Here is a 17,012-nt window from a genome sequence, read left to right on the forward strand (position 1 = left end):
CCCCTTGACACCCCAGTCACTTATACATACTTTTACTCCTGGCCTTTGCTAGAATCAGATGACTCGGGGTATAAGAGTTGACATCTCAGCCACCTTGAACCGCAGCTTTCTTGGCTCCAAGTATCCTGATCGCTCATTTTGGGTTCTGAGACGTCGTCGGTCTACTTCTCCCAGAAGAAAAACCAGAAATTCAGGGAATAGAACAAATCCCCTCCTATCCTATCTCGGGTCTCTACTGGGCCGCAGCTCTAAGACTCTAGTTAGCCTTGGTTCGTCTCAGCTAGGTGAAGACGCGCCTGGACGCAGAGACCCAGGGACAGAAAAAAGCTCGAGTTCGTCCGCTGGGCGTGTTGGGTAAAGCATATGACCCCCGTTGAACACCTACTTGCACAGACACCCATTGACCTCGCAGCCACCCCAGGAGTGTGCTGTGTGTGCTATTTTGCGGGCTCACGCAAGCCTCCAGGACTGGAGAACTTTGCAAGTGGCGTGAGTCCCAAGGAAATGAAAAACCGACGTTTGACGAATAAACGAAGCTCACGTAGATTAAAGCCAGTCTATCAAACAAGGACGTGAACTTTAAAAAAGAAAGAAAGAAAGAGAGAAAGAAAGAAAGAAAGAAAGAAAGAAAGAAAGAAAGAAAGAAAGAAAGAAAGAAAGAAAGAAAGAAAGAAAGAAAGAAAGAAGGAAGGAGGGAGGGAGGGAGGGAGGGAAGGAAGGAAAGAAGGAAGGGAGGGGGTCCTTGTTTTCTGACTAGGCAGGCAGGTCTATAGGTGTGTGTCTTTATTTATTTATTTATTTTTTGTTTGTTTGGTTTGGTTTTTTTATCTTCGTCCCTCCAGCCTGCGGTTTTCTCAGGAGCCGCGTGTGAAGTAAGGGCAAGGTGTCATCCGTTTTTGTGAGTCAGGTCCCAGTTCAGGGAAGGCCTTGATGGCAGGGATCTGATCCAGGGACCTACTAGTACAGTCCAGTGCCTCGTAATATCACCTGAGAGGGAAGTAAGGACCCGAGGCTAAATTCTGGGATTTTTGGCCAGGTTAGGTAGGACTTGGGCGATAGGCACCCTCAACCCGAAGTCTGAAAAAAGAATTCGTTTTCTTCTCACTTAGTAGGACAGCCTATACCTTTGGTGAAAGGGACACAGACGTGACCTACACAGCATGTCAGGGCATGGGGTAGCCCTGGGTCACCAAGACTGGGGTGGGGATGGTGTCGGTAGGGAGGAGCCCCCTCACACACTCCGGGATGAGACATGGGGGAGATTCATTGTCTCTTCACCTTTCTCCTTAAAGAACAATTTGGGGCAAGAAGGGAGAGGGGTCACGATTTTTTTTTTAATTTACTAACTTCCTCTAAAGGGCAAGCGAGATAGTTTTCTGCGCATTGGCTGAACAGGTTCGCAGGCCAATCCGAGCTAGGCATTCTGAAGTACGTCGAACCCATTTTATTTTTCAAAGGTGGATCCCTACCTACATACAGGATAGTTTCCTCTTGGGTGCTCTATCCCACTCCACCCCTACATTCTCCACCTTTCTTTCCCACCTACCCGAGTGATTTTGTGTTTCGACAGTAATTCAGATCAAGACTTCCCAAACTTTCCCCCCCTCCTTCGTTGGAGGTGGTACAATACCTCCCACCCCACCCCACCCCCCTTTTTGCGGAAAATGTGGGTAATGTATGTGAAAGGCAACTAATTCACTGTGTCTAGCAGCGCCACAGACATCCTAGGGGGAGGGGGCTTCTTTAAAGAATTTGGTGTTTCTCTCTGAAGTTACCGAGGTGCCCATTAAAAATAGGAGCTTGTCTTGTTTACATCTGAGATGCCGGGTCTCCAGGTCTGAGGTCTCACAGAGAGCGAACACCTTGTTCAGAGAGCTGCAGAAGCTACAAGTTGTCACCCGGATGCACTGATGCCGTGAGTACCTATAAGGTTATATACCACCCTTATTTATGCTCCAGCATGTGACCCATCATCTCTAAATGGGGTTATTGCGAGTGGCAGGAATCTCTATATTGGCAAGGCAGGCTAATTAGGTGGCTATTACTGTCTATGCTTTCAAGAAGGCAGAAGAAGCAGACAGGTAATCTTCTCCTCCTCCTCTCCTCTCCTTCTCCTTCTCCTTCTCCTTCTCCTTCTCCTTCTCCTTCTCCTTCTCCTTCTCCTTCTCCTTCTCCTTCTCCTTCTCCTTCTCCTTCTCCTTCTCCTTCTCCTTCTCCTTCTCCTTCTCCTTCTCCTTCTCCTTCTCCTTCTCCTTCTCCTTCTCCTTCTCCTTCTCCTCCTCCTCTCCTCTCCTCTCCTCTCCTCTCCTCTCCTCTCCTCTCCTCTCCTCTCCTCTCCTCTCCTCTCCTCTCCTCTCCTCTCCTCTCCTCTCCTCTCCTCTCCTCTCCTCTCCTCTCCTCTCCTCTCCTCTCCTCTCCTCTCCTCTCCTCTCCTCTCCTCTCCTCTCCTCTCCTCTCCCCTCCTCTCCTCTCTCCTCTCCTCTCCTCTCTCCTCTCCTCTCTCTCTCCTCTCTCTCTCTCTCTCTCTCTCTCTCTCTCTCTCTCTCTCTCTCTCTCTCTCTCTCTCTCTCTCTCTCTCTAGTTCAAAGATGGGGGTTTGTGACAGTGCTCCTGGGTGATGTCTGTGTTTCTTGTTTAGGAGGGGTAGGGAGGAGAATGAGGAACAGCATCTTCTAAATGATCAACATTATTTCACTTATGTCTGGGGGAGGAGGGTGCTATGAGACAAGCAGAGGCATGGCTGGTTGGCGTCTTACTGGAGAAAATGGTCATTTGGGGAGCTTATTTGAAAGACTTCTCAGATGATAAGTTACTTTTTTTCCCTGATGGAGAAAAGTCTTCAAGTGTCATTTTGGTTTATCAGTTTCTACGTCTTTTCTTGGGATGTGGGCAGGAAGTAGTCTATTTCCAGGTATTTGATCTTTCACTTTTTAATGATAGAATGATCTGGATGTATTGAGTTATGTATTTCCTTAGATTATTCTTAGAGGAAGGGAGGACGATACATATTGATAGTCACAGTTCGAAGAGCACTGAATTCCGCGAAATAAAATTCTACATTTAGAAGAAAGCGTTGGCAATGTTTAAGGGTTCCCCCACACCCGCTTTACCCCTTCATCACCCCCTCCCCCCGCAACTACTTCTATGAAATTTACCAGATTCCAACCTTAAGGCAAGAAAAAAAGTGTTTCATATACAAAACGATCGGAGTATTTGCAGATAATTGCGAATGTCAAATACTCCGGTGCGATGACAAAGTGCAGAGATCCCCGGAGCTCGAAGCCTTAAGGGGCAGGGGCCGGCGCTCCGGGCAGGACCTCCTTTGGCCACCTAAAGCCTGTCAGGAGTCAGGGAGCCGCTGCAGAAGAGATGGAGGAGGCAAAGGCCATGGGTGGGGGTTGGGGCGGGTAGCGAGGAGAAGAAAGACAGCAGAAAACAAATATAGACAATTCCTTTAGCCCCTGGTGGTTTCTCCAACGACTGAACAGTTTATTATTAATTTTATCCACACTCTATCATAGGGAAGGAAAGGGGATGAATTTACAGAAATCACCCACTCGGACCTACATGCTCACTCACTCACTCACTCAGGAACCAGATATTAATCAACGTACAGATCTTGAGGGCTCCATTCTTAACCGAGGAGGCTAGAAAAGCACTTTCCTTTCTACACACTTCGAATTAAGAAGAGCTTCAGAGTTCTTGGAATTACTCTCTAGAGCCCACTTAAAAGACTGTCGTTTCTTTCCTCAAACCCCACCTCCCCTCAAAATGGAATGATCTTGAGATGCTTTCTGAGTTTAGGCACTAGGTGTTATTAAACATTATTCCAGCAAGTTTTATGAATAAGAACAAAGGGGTGTGTGTGGTGGCAGTAGGGAAATCTGACCTTTTTTTCTCCTTGGGTCTTCTGAGAGAATATTGGGAACCTCCTGGGAATTGCTCTGCAGTCTCACAAAAGCAAACCCCTCAAAATTCAAAATAAACAGTAGAAGGCAGGCCCCCATCTGCTGAGAATACTGATCAAGAAGCATCTATGAGGCAGTTGGTTGAGAAGGAAACAACTGTTTCTATCTCAATTTTACAGAAAGTAAGTCTGTGGCTCCCTCCTCCCCATTTTTAAGATTACAAATCTGTTGAAAACTGAAGGGGGTGGGGCTTAATCCATGGGAACTGCTGAAAGGATATCCAGGTGAGAGCTGGAGAGATATACTCTCCTTCAGGCCCCAGCAGTATTAAGTAAAGACCTGGTAGAGGGATGCCTATTAATGTCATTACATCTATCTATTGGTGGAGTGGATCTAAAGGAAATAGAATGGCACACATATATTTTTCTGCAAGAGGGCAGACAAATTTTTAGCCCGGTTCTATAGGGGCCTTTGCCAACTTGCCCTCCCATATAGATGCCCTCTGGAGAAATTGATTCAGTGAGCACTCATAGCAGTCAGCCACTGACAGAACCCCTTTCTTTTTGAAGGATTTATTCAGGATTTATTCATGTTTTGCTCAGATTCCAAAAAGTGTAGGGAAGGGGTGGGTAAATATATTGAAAAAAGAATTGAAAATGCTTTGAAAAAATGTATGTGTGTGTGTGTGTGTGTACACAGACAATAATACATACATACATACATATGCATATGTTTCATTGACTTTCTCACTCTTCCCATTCTACCTTTCTTCTTCTTCACTGAGTGCCTACAAGTCTATATGCTGTTATTGGATAGAAACCCTTAAAGCTTTACACTGTCATTGTCTGGAATTTTCTATATGGATTAATAGTTTTTAAAAAATCTGATATTCTACAGTACTGGGCTCTTTTGAGGGTTGGGGGATGGGATGGGATGGAGGAGAGGAGAAAGAGAAAACAAAAAGGGAGTGTCTCTATTCAAGTTGCCTCAATAGTTCTCACCTGTTGTGCTTGAATTTGAGGATGCCAAGACCAAAAGGATGGGGACCAGAATGTCTTCAGCAGGGAAGTCCTAGCAAGCAGGATTATAAGGATCCTGGTTTCTTCGATCAGGATAAACAGTCTTTTCCTACTTGCCCACATTCTTTTAAACAATTTGCTACTACAGCCTCAGTCTTTGTATTGTTAGATTTTCTGGAACTGACATAAGCAGAGTTCAGGGGCAAGATACCTCATTTTAAAGGAAGCAGTCACCTGGTCAGCTCAGTGGCAAAATAGTCAGGGGTCAAATTTTCTGACTTCAAGTCTTATTAGGGTTGTTGTAGACTTTTAATGTCTGTCCTGGAGCCTGAGTCCTACTGAGGCCCCAAACATGTAAGATCTGATTCTGTTTGACTTTCCAAATCAAAGTGCATTGATTTGGCCCAAAGAGTTCATGGTGCATAAATACTTTAATTAAACCTGCAGTAAACAGACAAATCACTTCTCACTCTTCCATAGAGAAGCTGGGCAGGTCTCCCTGTGTCTGGCTGCAGCCAGATCTGGGAGCTGTTTAGTAAAGAAGGGGGGGGGAGAGAGAGAGAGAGAGAGAGAGAGAGAGAGAGAGAGAGAGAGAGAGAGAGAGAGAGAGAGAGAGAGAGAGAGAGAGAAGCTTGTGATACGGGAAAACTATCATTTTTAGGCCAGATAAACTGAAAGGAAAAAAACAACACGTTTCCTGTGAACTGCAGGTAATGGTATCAGGAAGGTGTTGAATTTAGCAAGTTTTGTTTCTTTTTCCAGTGTGTGCTTATGCCACCTTCCAATATACTTCTAAAAGAGAAGGCAAGGATGACTCCACATTGGAACAATTTCGCTGGGTATGCTTGGAGAACTGCTGAGATAGTAAAATCTTCGAGTACTACTTGATAATTTAGGGCTGCAAGTCAGAGTATCAATTCCCCTAGCCGCCTCCCCTCTTTCCCTCCCCCCCTCTCCCAGTCCCTAACTCCTCCTTTACCAGTTCCAGTTATTTTTAGCACTGGCTCAGATCCTCAGGTTGTTCCTGACAGTGGGATGCCTTGTAGTTATTGCCCTTTGGTAACCCCAAAGATATTCCTGATGCTACTTCTTTGTTGCTAGCCCAAAGAGCCCTGCCTTGGCTATTGAGAGGCTGGGTAAAGAAGAAGCCGTGTTGTGGCAATGTAAGGCAAGACTCAGGAAGCAGGTCGTGGAAGGAAACTTTGGTTCCCCTGGGGTAGGGAGAAATGAGTGTTAGATCTCAGTGGCTACAAGATCATCACCCTCTCCGCCTATCCCCTCCGCCACCGCCGCCTCTGCTCCCTCCCCTCCAGGATATGAAAGTTGGGGGGAAGAGGAAATTAATCAAGGCTGTGAAAAAGTGGTTAGAGAGAGTGTTTTGATGGGGCTCACCCTCTTGAAAGCTGAAGGGAAAACAGAAGCTTGAATTGCTCCCACGTCATCATAGTGACTTTAAAAGTGGTGGTACTATGGAAGCGGGTTCACATGGACAGTGCCAAGTCCACAAACCAATGTTCCTGGAGAGATACAATTTCTCGGCAGACCTCTTTTCTTCAGTGGGTCTCATAGCTTGAATCCAAATTATCAAAAAATGGTACAGTGATTTCAGGTTAAGAAGTAGAAAAAAAAATTAAAAGAAACCCGATGGGCTTTTCAGTCTTCAGTTTCTTAAACTTTTTATTACATGAAGTTAATATGGCTAGGGAAATAATATATTCATTCATACATATATATCACATACATTCATATACACACATTACATGTATCATATACACATCACGCAGATATTATATAAATACGTGACATTTTATATATGTGTGCTTTCGCAAATGAGGCTAGTTTTCCATTCGTTTACATATTTGGATTTGGTTTTTAAAATCGAGTGCTTAACATATGAGTTTAACAAATATGTTTCAGAAAAATTACTCTTCGTTTCTCTTGTATTACACTAGTGGGGTTCTAGTTTAGTAACTACTGACTTGTTCAGGTGTGGAAAAGACTTAACATTTCTATCCCCAAAACCTGTCATCCTCCAATTTACCTAGCCGACTATAAGAGAAATGAAGACCAAATTGCGTACATTCTTTAAAAGACATTTTGCCACTAACGTTTGGCAAAAATTGAGTTTTTATTTCATTTCAATTTTATGCAGAATTCCACCGGAACTTACTAATCAGACATTTGCAATGGTTATAGATAAGAATATGTTTAAATAGGGAGATTGAGGCAAGATGCCCAGGTGGAAAAATGCATGAAAAGTTTTAAAGATTGTCAGAAAGGGAAAATTATTTTAAAATAAACCTCTAGAATTTATTAAGTAATGGAAAACTTATTTGACACAGTATAATTTCACTATAAGACAGAAATTGACCAACCAAAATGTAGTAAAATATTATTAGCAAGTGCATTTTATAGCCACCCCGATGGGGAAATCTAGTTGTCTTTTTATGTATGTTATGTAAACATGACTGACTTTCTACGAACACCTTTGTGTTGTTCTTTCATTATTTCTGAATTGTGTTTCTAATACTTTTCCTTCTCAGAAACACCAAGAAGACACTTTCTCACATTTCCCCACGTGTCTCGAGGAGATATAGGGTAGATACTGATTTTTTTAAATTATTTTTTTTTTCTGTCCAGGGCTTTCTTAGAAAGCTATTTCTGCGCAGACACAAACTCATGAGTTTTCCAAATTTCGGAAACTCTGCCTGAGAAAACAAAGATAACAAGTTGGTTAACTCGTACTCAATTCACAGACGAACACTAAATTTCTTAGCTTTGTATTGGGCTACTCGTAAAAGTTGTGATTTTTTTTTAAAAAGAGTTCTTTAACTGATTATCTAGGAATGGGATCAATGAACAGCCTCCCACTCTGCCTGTTCCTAACTTGTACTCTAAGCAGTTATCAGTGTCCCTTCATTTTTATTCAAGGGCAGAAGGTGTACGGGAGGTGAGGCTCTTGGGAGAAATTCTTGTTTCTTCATGTTCTTTACATTTAAAAGAAAAAGAGAGACCTTGAACGCTTCAGAACCCTGTCTATTTTAAAAACATTTTTTAATTAAAAAAAAATTTAAAGCAACGAAAAATATGGCTTCAGGGCCAAAACGCCTTGCTATGGTTGGGGTGTCAGCAAAGAAGTGCGTAGTTCCGCGGCGGAGATTCAGTAAAGCTGAATGCCAGCAGAAAGGGTCGGGCCGCGCTGGGTTTTGCTCCATGAGCTCGGATCTGCAAAGAATCCCGGCCTCTGCTGAACGCTCATAAACCTGTAGACAACCAGTCCCTAGCTTACCTGGCTCAGGCCAGGTGTTGACAAGCGAGCGCTAGACTGCTAGTGGGCCGGAGTGCTGCACCCAGCTGGAGACTCCTGTCCTCACCTACTTTTGGACCAACCACAAAATTGAAGGGCAAGTTACATTTTATTAGCAGCAGGGATATTATTATTTTCTTTTGTGCCGAGTGCGTATTTGGAAGGATACGCAGGGCGGCACTCTTTTGCGCTTTTCCCAAGCATTTTGTCGTTCTTGTAGTGAGGAACTGTTAGTTTTAAATTCCCCTTTAATGGACTCTTTTATTATAATTTAAACACCTCAGACCTGGCCGCAGCCGTGTTCCACTCCAGGCTCTCGTGCTTTTTCTTCCGCCGGTGGCCTAAGAGCTCTGCGGAAATAAAGCAAAGCGAGACATCGAGGCCCAACTCTTCCACTCCAGGAGGCAGAAGAGGAGCTAGCCTCTGCCTCAGCTCCACGCCAGAGAGAGTGCAGGGGCCTGTGGGATGGAGTCAGGACCTGATGCAATTAGGTTTCCTCGCGGTAAACTCCTCTCCCTGACGCCCCTCTTTTTCAGTCACCATTTTCCAACCTCGGACATTCTGAGGGAGTTTGGAGACGGTTAGTTTAATGAAGGAGAGGGTGAGTGACAACGGACGAGTCAGAGAGAGAGAGAGAAGATGAACCAGCAAAGAAAGAGAAGGGAGAAGAGAAGGAAGACGAGAGAGAGAGAGAGAGAGAGAGAGAGAGAGAGAGAGAGAGAGAGAGAGAGAGAGAGAGAGAGAGAGAGAGAGAAAGAAAGAAGAAGGAGGAGAAGGAGGAGGAGGAGGAGGAAAAGAGAGAGGGGTCAGAGAGAAGAATGAAGAGAGAAGAAGAGAGGAATGGAAGTTGGGAAAGGGAGAGAGAGAGAGAGAGAGAGAGAGAGAGAGAGAGAGAGAGAGAGAGAGAGAGAGAGAGAGAGAGAGAGAGAGAGAGAGAGAGATTTCGGGCAGACAGGTAGGGCTGGCTCATACTCTTGCTCTCTGTCCCTTCAGCCGTGAATACTCCCCCACCCACCGTATTCCTCCCTTCTCCCTTCCCTGCTCCCACCTTCCTGGGTCTTGTGTAAAACCAAGCCAGGCCAAGTATAGGAATGTGAAGAACCCCCTCGCTCATTCCCCCTCCCCCAACTGAGTGCTTTAGAGGACAAGAGGATTGAAGATTTGCAGACATTCGTTGTAAAGGATTAGAAAAAAGAGTGGGAGTGGGATGGGGGTCTGGAAGCCTTGAATTTCCACCACTCCTGGTTAATTAGATTTTGTCTATGTGCCTGCGCGAGTTTGTGTAGGGGTTAAGATACTGTGGAGTCCTCCTTTCTTTTAGTTAGGTCAGAACCTACTGTTGCTTCTGCTGTATCGTTTTGCCGGATGGGCCCCAGTGCCATTAACCCAGGTGCATCTTTAAACCCAGTGGAGCTGGCTGGGAAAGGCAGGTGAGATCTGCAGGACCTCGGCCGGAGACCGGGTCCTAGCTGGCTCAGAGCTGACTCTGTGCCGCCTTTCCCCGTCATAGCCCACGCGGTGGCGCTGTTTGGAGACCGAGCCGCCTCGGGCACAAGGAGCAGGGCCTGGTCATCTTGGGGCGAAAGAAAAGTAAAGTCGTTGCCCGGAGGAAGAGTACGAGGACCCACGTTAGGCCGCGGGATTTAGGCGCGTCTGCGGCTGCCAGAAAGGACTGAGTGTGCGATTCAGTTGCACGAATGCTTTTTCTGAGAAGAAACACAATACCCGGGCTTCAGATTTTCTCCCAACCCCGACCCTGGTTGATTCAGAGAGAAAGGAGTACAGCCTCATTTTTTTGTTTTTTTTTTCTGTCCCCCTTCCCATTGGTTCTCTCCCCCTCCCCCGCCCCATAGACCTGATTTACAGAAATGCATTTCTCTTCTGCATCTTTAGCGTAATGCCAGTATAGCAGTTAAGCTGCTTTTTCTAAAAAAGTGAAATGAACTAGGGACCAAATTGTTTTCGGTGATTAGTTCTTTCAACCTAGAGTTCTCAGAATTTTTTGCCTTTGCCTCAGGCTTTCACAGCTACTAAGAAAGACGTAGAAATTCCTCTTCTCCAAAACTTATTTCCTTTCCGCTCCTCCCTCCTCATCCCTTTACCTGGTACACCCACACCTCCCACACCTTTCTTCCACTTCCTTGATCACTAACTGCCAGTTTTTGAAGACCAGCTTTCCAGTTTTCTTATTTGGCATGACTCCCCACTTCTCTATTTTTCTTAGATCCATTTCTTCTCCCCATCTCCATCTCCTTTGTTCTGTCTACAGTCTATGTCAAAATCCCACCCAAATCTAACCCTCTCTTACCCTGTCTTCCTCAGTCCGCGCCCCGGAAGCAGCTAGTCACAACTGATACACAACTTTATCTCCGAAGCAGAGTGTATTTAGCGATCTACTCTTTCAGCACCCTTCCCCTCAAACCTCCCTCCACCCTGTTCCATCATGTAGTACAAGTTGCTTTTTTTTTCTTTCGCTTGCCGCTTTAGAAGTTTGCCTGATTCTTGTCATCAATTCGGGATCCGTGCTGATAATGAAATACGCGGACTCTCAATTCTTTTTCTTGGGTTCCCCGAGGATCTTTTCCCCACCCCCTCCACCTACCCCATCCGATCTCAGATTCTCCACCACCCTCTGGTGCAGCTTGGGAAATCAGTCCTTGTCCAGAGTTATTTTTCCCCTTCCTTTCTCTAAAGCAGACGTGCTTGCCAAGGCCCAGTGCGGGTCAGTGGCTCAGCTTGAGAGGATCTCGAAAGATACGTGCCAAGCTCAGATTCACTTCTTTTCCCTTCCTGCTCACCCTCCGTGACAGTAATGCTGAACACGGAGAAGCTGTAGTTACTCTATCCAAGGAAGTGATCAGGAAGAAGTGGGCATTAGTGAGCAAAAGTTGAGGGCCGCATTTGTGAGAAAACATTTCTTCCATCTAATTCTTCCTTCTCCAAATTCTGCGTTCGCTGAAAGAGAAGGACCGATTCTCATCCCCATTGTCGTGTGCATTCATTCATCTTACTCTTCTGGCATGCTTTTCATACACAAAGTTGGTTAGGAAAGATCGGGTACGGGCTCCAGGGATGTCTTAACTAATCACATAAAACAGAAAAAAGGTTTCCCGGTCAGCCAGGGCATGCCTGTTAATCTGGGAATGGGTTGCTTAGATTTCTCCAGAGTCTGGAAGGTGGCACGGAGTTGCGCGGTCTTTCTAGACAGGACCTCCTGAGCAGCCCGAAGCATCATCACCAAAAGAAAGATTATTTTTCAGAAGACTGTAAATCGAGAAAACTCTGCCCCAAGAAAAAGAGGAATATAGGAGTGGGAAGGGAGGGAAACGGTTAATAGAAAAATTTGGTCATTAAAAGTCAAGGCAAAAAGCAAATGTAGAAAGGAAGAAAGAGGCAATAAAAATAATATTTAAAAAACAACAAAAGTCAATGTGTTCGAGTTCAGATACCAGATAAATAAGAAATCTGAACCTAATTAGTGGGGGATAGTCGACTGCTGTACGTTTTCTTGCTGACCAAATGACCGAAAAATGTTCTCTTCCGGGAGGGAAAAAAGAGAAAAAACAATTCTCATAAGCATCAGATAATCATCGGAGAGAGCAATCTGAAAGGGGGAAAAAATGATCCCCAACTGTGGGAGTTTGATTTTATATGTTTCTGTACCTGATAATACAAGATCATGGAATTTAAAGCAGTATAAATGCATTTCGGATTAATGTATTAAAAAGAGACATAATTAAAAACAAACCCTTTCTCTGATTTTGTTTGAAAATCTTTGGAAGTAAACCACTTGAGGATTAGGGGAAAAAACCCAAGCAAAAGAATAATAATCATTCATTTGTCCACTGTTTTTAAAAAGTAGAAAATTATAGTGTTACATAAAATGTTATTTGAAATTTTTATTGTAAAAATTAAATACGGTGGAAATGATGCGTTGCTTAAGCTAAAATAAGGTCAACGTGAAAATTATGCACTGAAAAGCGTATGTAATTTGAAACAGAAATGGCCTTTATTAGGAAAAGCAAGAAAAAAGAAAAAACCAAGGAAAACACAAAATTTCCTAGGATTCTTATTTTAAATCGAAAGTGTAAAAAATTAGCAGTTATATATGTATATAAATTCATTGTAAACTTTTCTTTCCTATAGTGATAATCCCTCTTCCGCGTTTTGGTTAGGTATTGACTTATTGCCCTGTGCAAATTGAAAGTTTAAAATATTTTGAGATTACTCCCCAAAGAGCTAAATTGAGCAAATAACTCAAAAAAGAAAAAGACATCCGAATGAGAAAAATAACAGATTAAAATGTTGTAAAATAGTAAAAAAAATGTAATCTACATTTAATTGCATGCTTTATTTAAATCACTCTTCTCCTGGATCTAATCATTTAGAATCATTAGTTTCCATGAAAACTTTATAAAATATTTACACTTTATAAAATATTAACCGATTAACAATACGGTTGTGTTGTTCATAGAAGTTTAACCAGTATTGTAATCGTGCTGTCTACATTAACTCTCTTAGGCTAGCAAGGGGATTTCATTCGCAAAATGTAAATGAAGATCTTCCGACAGTGGTGTTTATAAAATAGCTCATTAATGGTTTTGGATTGAATCGCTCCAACCATCCGCATCATCAGTTATAATAATAGTGACGAATCAGACAGGAAAGATTCTGGCTAAATCATTTGCATTTTTTTTTCCAGAAGTACTGAAGTCCTAATATCACCAATTCTTCTAAGTTTCTGGACATTGATCTGGAGGAGGATTTCGTAGATCATCAGCAAGGTAAGAAAAGAAACAGTATGTTATTATTATTCATTATTAAGGCATTAACGAGAAACACGTTTTCCAATTTGAACGGTACAAAGTTTTACGTTTTTGTTCGATTTCTTTGACCCAATTTCCGACATGATATGGGGGGGGGGATAAGTTGGTCACCCAACTTACAGTTTGCAGCCAGTAAGTTAAACCTTTTAAAGCACTAACTCGGATTGATAAAATTCAGCCAGTCTGCTTTCAAGGACTCCAAATTCTGCATGTCCTTTACCCAATTGACTCAACTGTATCGGAGACTAGGGTGTTGGGGTAAGGGGCAAGAGGGTGGCATTGTTTTACAAAAATATATATAGCAGTTAATTTCTTTTCTGATAATCCTTTCGCTGGGCCCTAAACCCAACTCTCTCTGGGTTGCTGGAGGCGATCTCCCCTCCGAGGTACCGGCCAGATGTGCTGGGGGCCACGGCTACGGAGTTGGAGCTGCACGGAAATCTTTCTCCAACAAAGCTTCTCCCCTTTCTCTGTTTTCTGTTGGGGGGAACCAGGGTACGCTCGGTTGCCGTGGTGGGCACAGCGGGTGGAAACGTAGCCTTCTTTTTCTGTGTTCCGAGACTCCCACCAATCCCCCAGCCTAGCAGGGTTTTCCAGAGGTGCCGGCTCTAGTGCGTTTCCCTAAACAAAACTTGGTTTGGCCCTCTGGCGCCGCCATACAGGCAAAGCTTCTTAAGGGGGACCGTCTGCTTTGGGAGCCACAGGCTGTCGGGAGCCCTGGGGGAGAGGTGGACTTGTGGGGGAGAACGAGAAAGAGAGTGGGAGGAAGTCAGGCTGGGAGGGGAGGGGTGGAGAGAAAGCTATGGAGGATGCGAAGGCTCTCTCAGCCCGCTTCTCTGGAGGGAGGGGGAACCCCCCCCACCCAGGCATCTCCCGGATCTCCTCTTTTCCTCTTCAACTCCCCCCCCTCCACCCTACCCCCGTTGCGGCGCGTGTGCCCGGCCGGCTTCTAGCTGGGGCCGGGACCCCTTCGTCCACGTGCCCACTCTTTAAGGAAGCCCGGGCGGGAGGACCAGGCCCGCGGAGACAATAGCGCTGGCCAGGAGCGCCTACCCGGGTTGAGACTCGCTCCACCTTAAATCTGGGCTGCAGCTGAAGCCGCCGTCGCGGCTGCCACGGCGGAGACACGGACCTCTCCCGGGAAAGGGAGCTAGCAGGGAAAAGTTTGGGGTGCAGTTCGGTGTTTTCGGGGATCGACCCCAGGCAGCTCCCATTCCCTCATTCTGTCTCCTCCCAGACTCTTCCCTGCCCTGTCCCGAGGGCGCTTCTTCAGCCGGAGAGGCATCGAGAGCCCCGCGCAGTCTGCACTCGCTTTCCCCGAACCCTCCTAGAACCCGGGCCCGATCCTCCCCGAGGAAGCCCAGGCACTAGAGGTGTTGGCTTGTGGCCGCGGGGAGAGGGTAGGGGGTGGGGGATGGGGAGTGGGGAGAAAAAGAGAGAGAGAGATCCGCCGCCTCCTCTTGCAGTCCTACATTGGCTTAGCCACGATCCCCAGTCACCCACCCGTAGCGCCTCCGCTGCATACGCCATATAGTCTCCCCCAGACCTGTTCCACTGCTCCTAGTGATGCTCTCCTTCCCGGCCTCCCCTCGCCGCGACCCGGCCTGGGAGCTAAGGTTGCTGAGGGAGCCTCCGGAGCAGTACCCAGTGCTTAACAACTCGCCTCCCTGTCACCCGCTATTGTTCTCGGACACTTTGCTATTTCCCGTATAAAGCGTGAACATTCATACGTGTCTATCTCGGGGACTGGATCCTCAGCTGGCCCCTGACGGCATGCTCCGGGCTGAGGGAAGAGCCCCAAACACATAGGGAAAAGTTACTCGCAGGGGCGGAGGAAAGGGGTGGCGGGCGGGCGGACGGGGTAGGTGGGAGCTGGAGGGAAGTGTGGGGAGGGGGAGGGTAGGGTGGGGGAGGAGGTGATCGCCCTCCTATCTCCAAAGTCGAAAGTACTAAACGCAGTTGACAGAAAAGGAAGCGGCGAGAAAGAAGCGGGCTGGTCAGGGTCTCCTCCGCCGGCGGAGGTGCGGGGCTCGGCGCCGGCGCTGCTGCGGCTGTTGCTGTCGCTGTTGTTGCTGCTGTCGCCTCCTCCACCTCCCGCAATCCTGTAGAGGCGGCCTCTGTTGCGGAGCGCGGCGACGGCGGCGGATCCGAACACGGGAGACCAGCGCTCGCTTCGCTAGTCCTGGGTCATCCCCTGCCCTGTCTTCGACTCCCCCCTCCCCCTCGGCCTCCCGGATCCGTTTCTCTGTCTATACCCTTCTAGCCCTTCAGCGGCGGTGGTGCCTCCCCTCTCTACTTCCCTCCCTTTCCTACCCCTCCCCGGGCTGCCCTGAGCCTCTTCACCCTCCAGCTTCCATCAGCTCCAGCTTTACCCTCCTCCTCCCTCCCTTCCCATCTTTCCTACGCCCCCCCCCCCCGGGCTTCTGCAGGCCGGGTGCAGTTGGGTCGCTCCGAAATGTAAGATTGATTGATTGATGTTTAATTTCCTGCCAGGCGGGTACCCCCTCCCTCCCTTTTTCCCTCCCCCGAAACCTCCCCAATTCCCCTCCCTGCCCCCACTCACTTCCCTCCCTCATTGCGGTGGAGGAGTCTGGATTGGAGTTTTTGGTCGGCTTTTTTTTTTTTTTGGGTGCTTGATCCCGAAATATCCCAGAGACTTTTTTTCCTTTCTAAATTATTATTTTGAAGGAGCTAGATCTGGGGACGGAAAGGAAAAAGGGGGGGGGGAGGAAATCGGAAACCAAGGACAACCCAAAAGGACTCACTTTGCCTGATGACTCAACGCAACTAATAATCATCTCTCAGAGTGTCTCTCTCTGTGGCGTGTCAGTGAGTCCGGCTCGGGCTGCTGCTGCTGCTGCTGCTGCTGGCGGCGGCAGAGGAGGGAGAGACTGAAAGTGACATATCTGGGGCTGCCGCTCTAGTCTCTCCCTCTCTCGGTCCCCCCCCCCCCCCACTTTTCTCCTTGATTGTAGCACCGGCTCCAGCTGCTGCTGCTCTTCTTCTCCAGAATAGCAGCCCCCTTTAGCAGCAGCAGCGGCCGTCGCGGTCTCTCGATTTACCCTGCTTTTTCTATGTATTGGTTTCCTTCCTGAAGGTGTGAAAAAGCCTCTTTCCCTCCTTGCCTTCGTCTTTCTTCTCCCTCCCCTTTTCCCTCCCCCAACCCCTCCGCCACGAGCTCTATTGCCCCTTTGGTAGAGCCCTTCCTTCTCCTCCTCCTCCTCCTCCCCCCACCATCATCATCAACATCACCATCATCATAATCATCTCACAAGAAGAAGACATCCTGACCCAGGACCTTAAAACATTAGGACTGAAGGAAGAGGAAAGGGCAAGGAAACAGAAAGGAAGAAAACAAGAACGTTAAAAAAGGAAACAAGAAACTTTCCACCCTGGATTCTCTACTTTTGATCCATGGACAGAGCTCAGCTCAGCCAAGTTACAGACAGACTATAAGCAGTAAGTACAGAAGATAAGACACTCATACTATATAACCATCTTTTATGAGTTACGATAAAACACGCTGGGTCAGATATAGCTTCATTCTTGACTCCCCCTCCTTTTTCTTTCTAACAGCTGAATTAATTGAGAATGAATCAGTCCTGTCTTCAGTCATCTCTCCTACTCTTTCCCACCCTCACCTGGTTTCCAAAATCTTTATCAGTGCCGCTTTATCAACCGGTGAAATCGTCCTGGAGTGTTTCTCGCGCAGTTTGTTGTGTTTTTACTACTTTGTAAAGTCAGCTGGCAAACGTGAACGCCGTTTAATTAAGATCATTTTCCCCTTCTTTCCATCCACCCCAAGGCCTCCTCCCTTCCCTGCTCCAATAATAATTGGTGCGACCTACAGGCTAGGTGAATGAGAACGTTAGAAGTGAAAAAGCCTTAGGAAAACTTTCTGAAGCGATTTCTGAATATAAGTTTTATGTAGGCTGACATTTCATCAATGAAT

The 17,012-nt window shown here is 46.3% G+C and overlaps 1 protein-coding gene across 5 annotated transcripts in view; it reads left to right on the forward strand.

Moving 5' to 3' along the window:
* Nucleotides 1-1,732: 1,732 nt before the first annotated feature.
* SATB2 (SATB homeobox 2) overlaps nt 1,733-17,012 on the forward strand; it is a 241,115-nt gene continuing 225,835 nt past the window's right edge. Inside the window, exons 1-2 of one of the 5 annotated variants that reach the window (XM_043995694.1) lie at nt 1,733-1,915; nt 12,937-13,018. The gene's annotated coding sequence lies outside the window, so the exon portion shown is untranslated. Of the gene's footprint in view, nt 1,916-2,009; nt 2,082-2,798; nt 2,912-10,648; nt 11,122-12,936; nt 13,019-14,958; nt 16,520-17,012 lie in introns of those variants that run through there. The other 4 variants (XM_043995695.1, XM_043995697.1, XM_043995696.1 and 1 more) reach the window with 4 other exon arrangements.

This window comes from Dromiciops gliroides, chromosome 3, assembly GCF_019393635.1.
Source record: "Dromiciops gliroides isolate mDroGli1 chromosome 3, mDroGli1.pri, whole genome shotgun sequence".
NCBI lineage: Eukaryota > Metazoa > Chordata > Mammalia > Microbiotheria > Microbiotheriidae > Dromiciops > Dromiciops gliroides.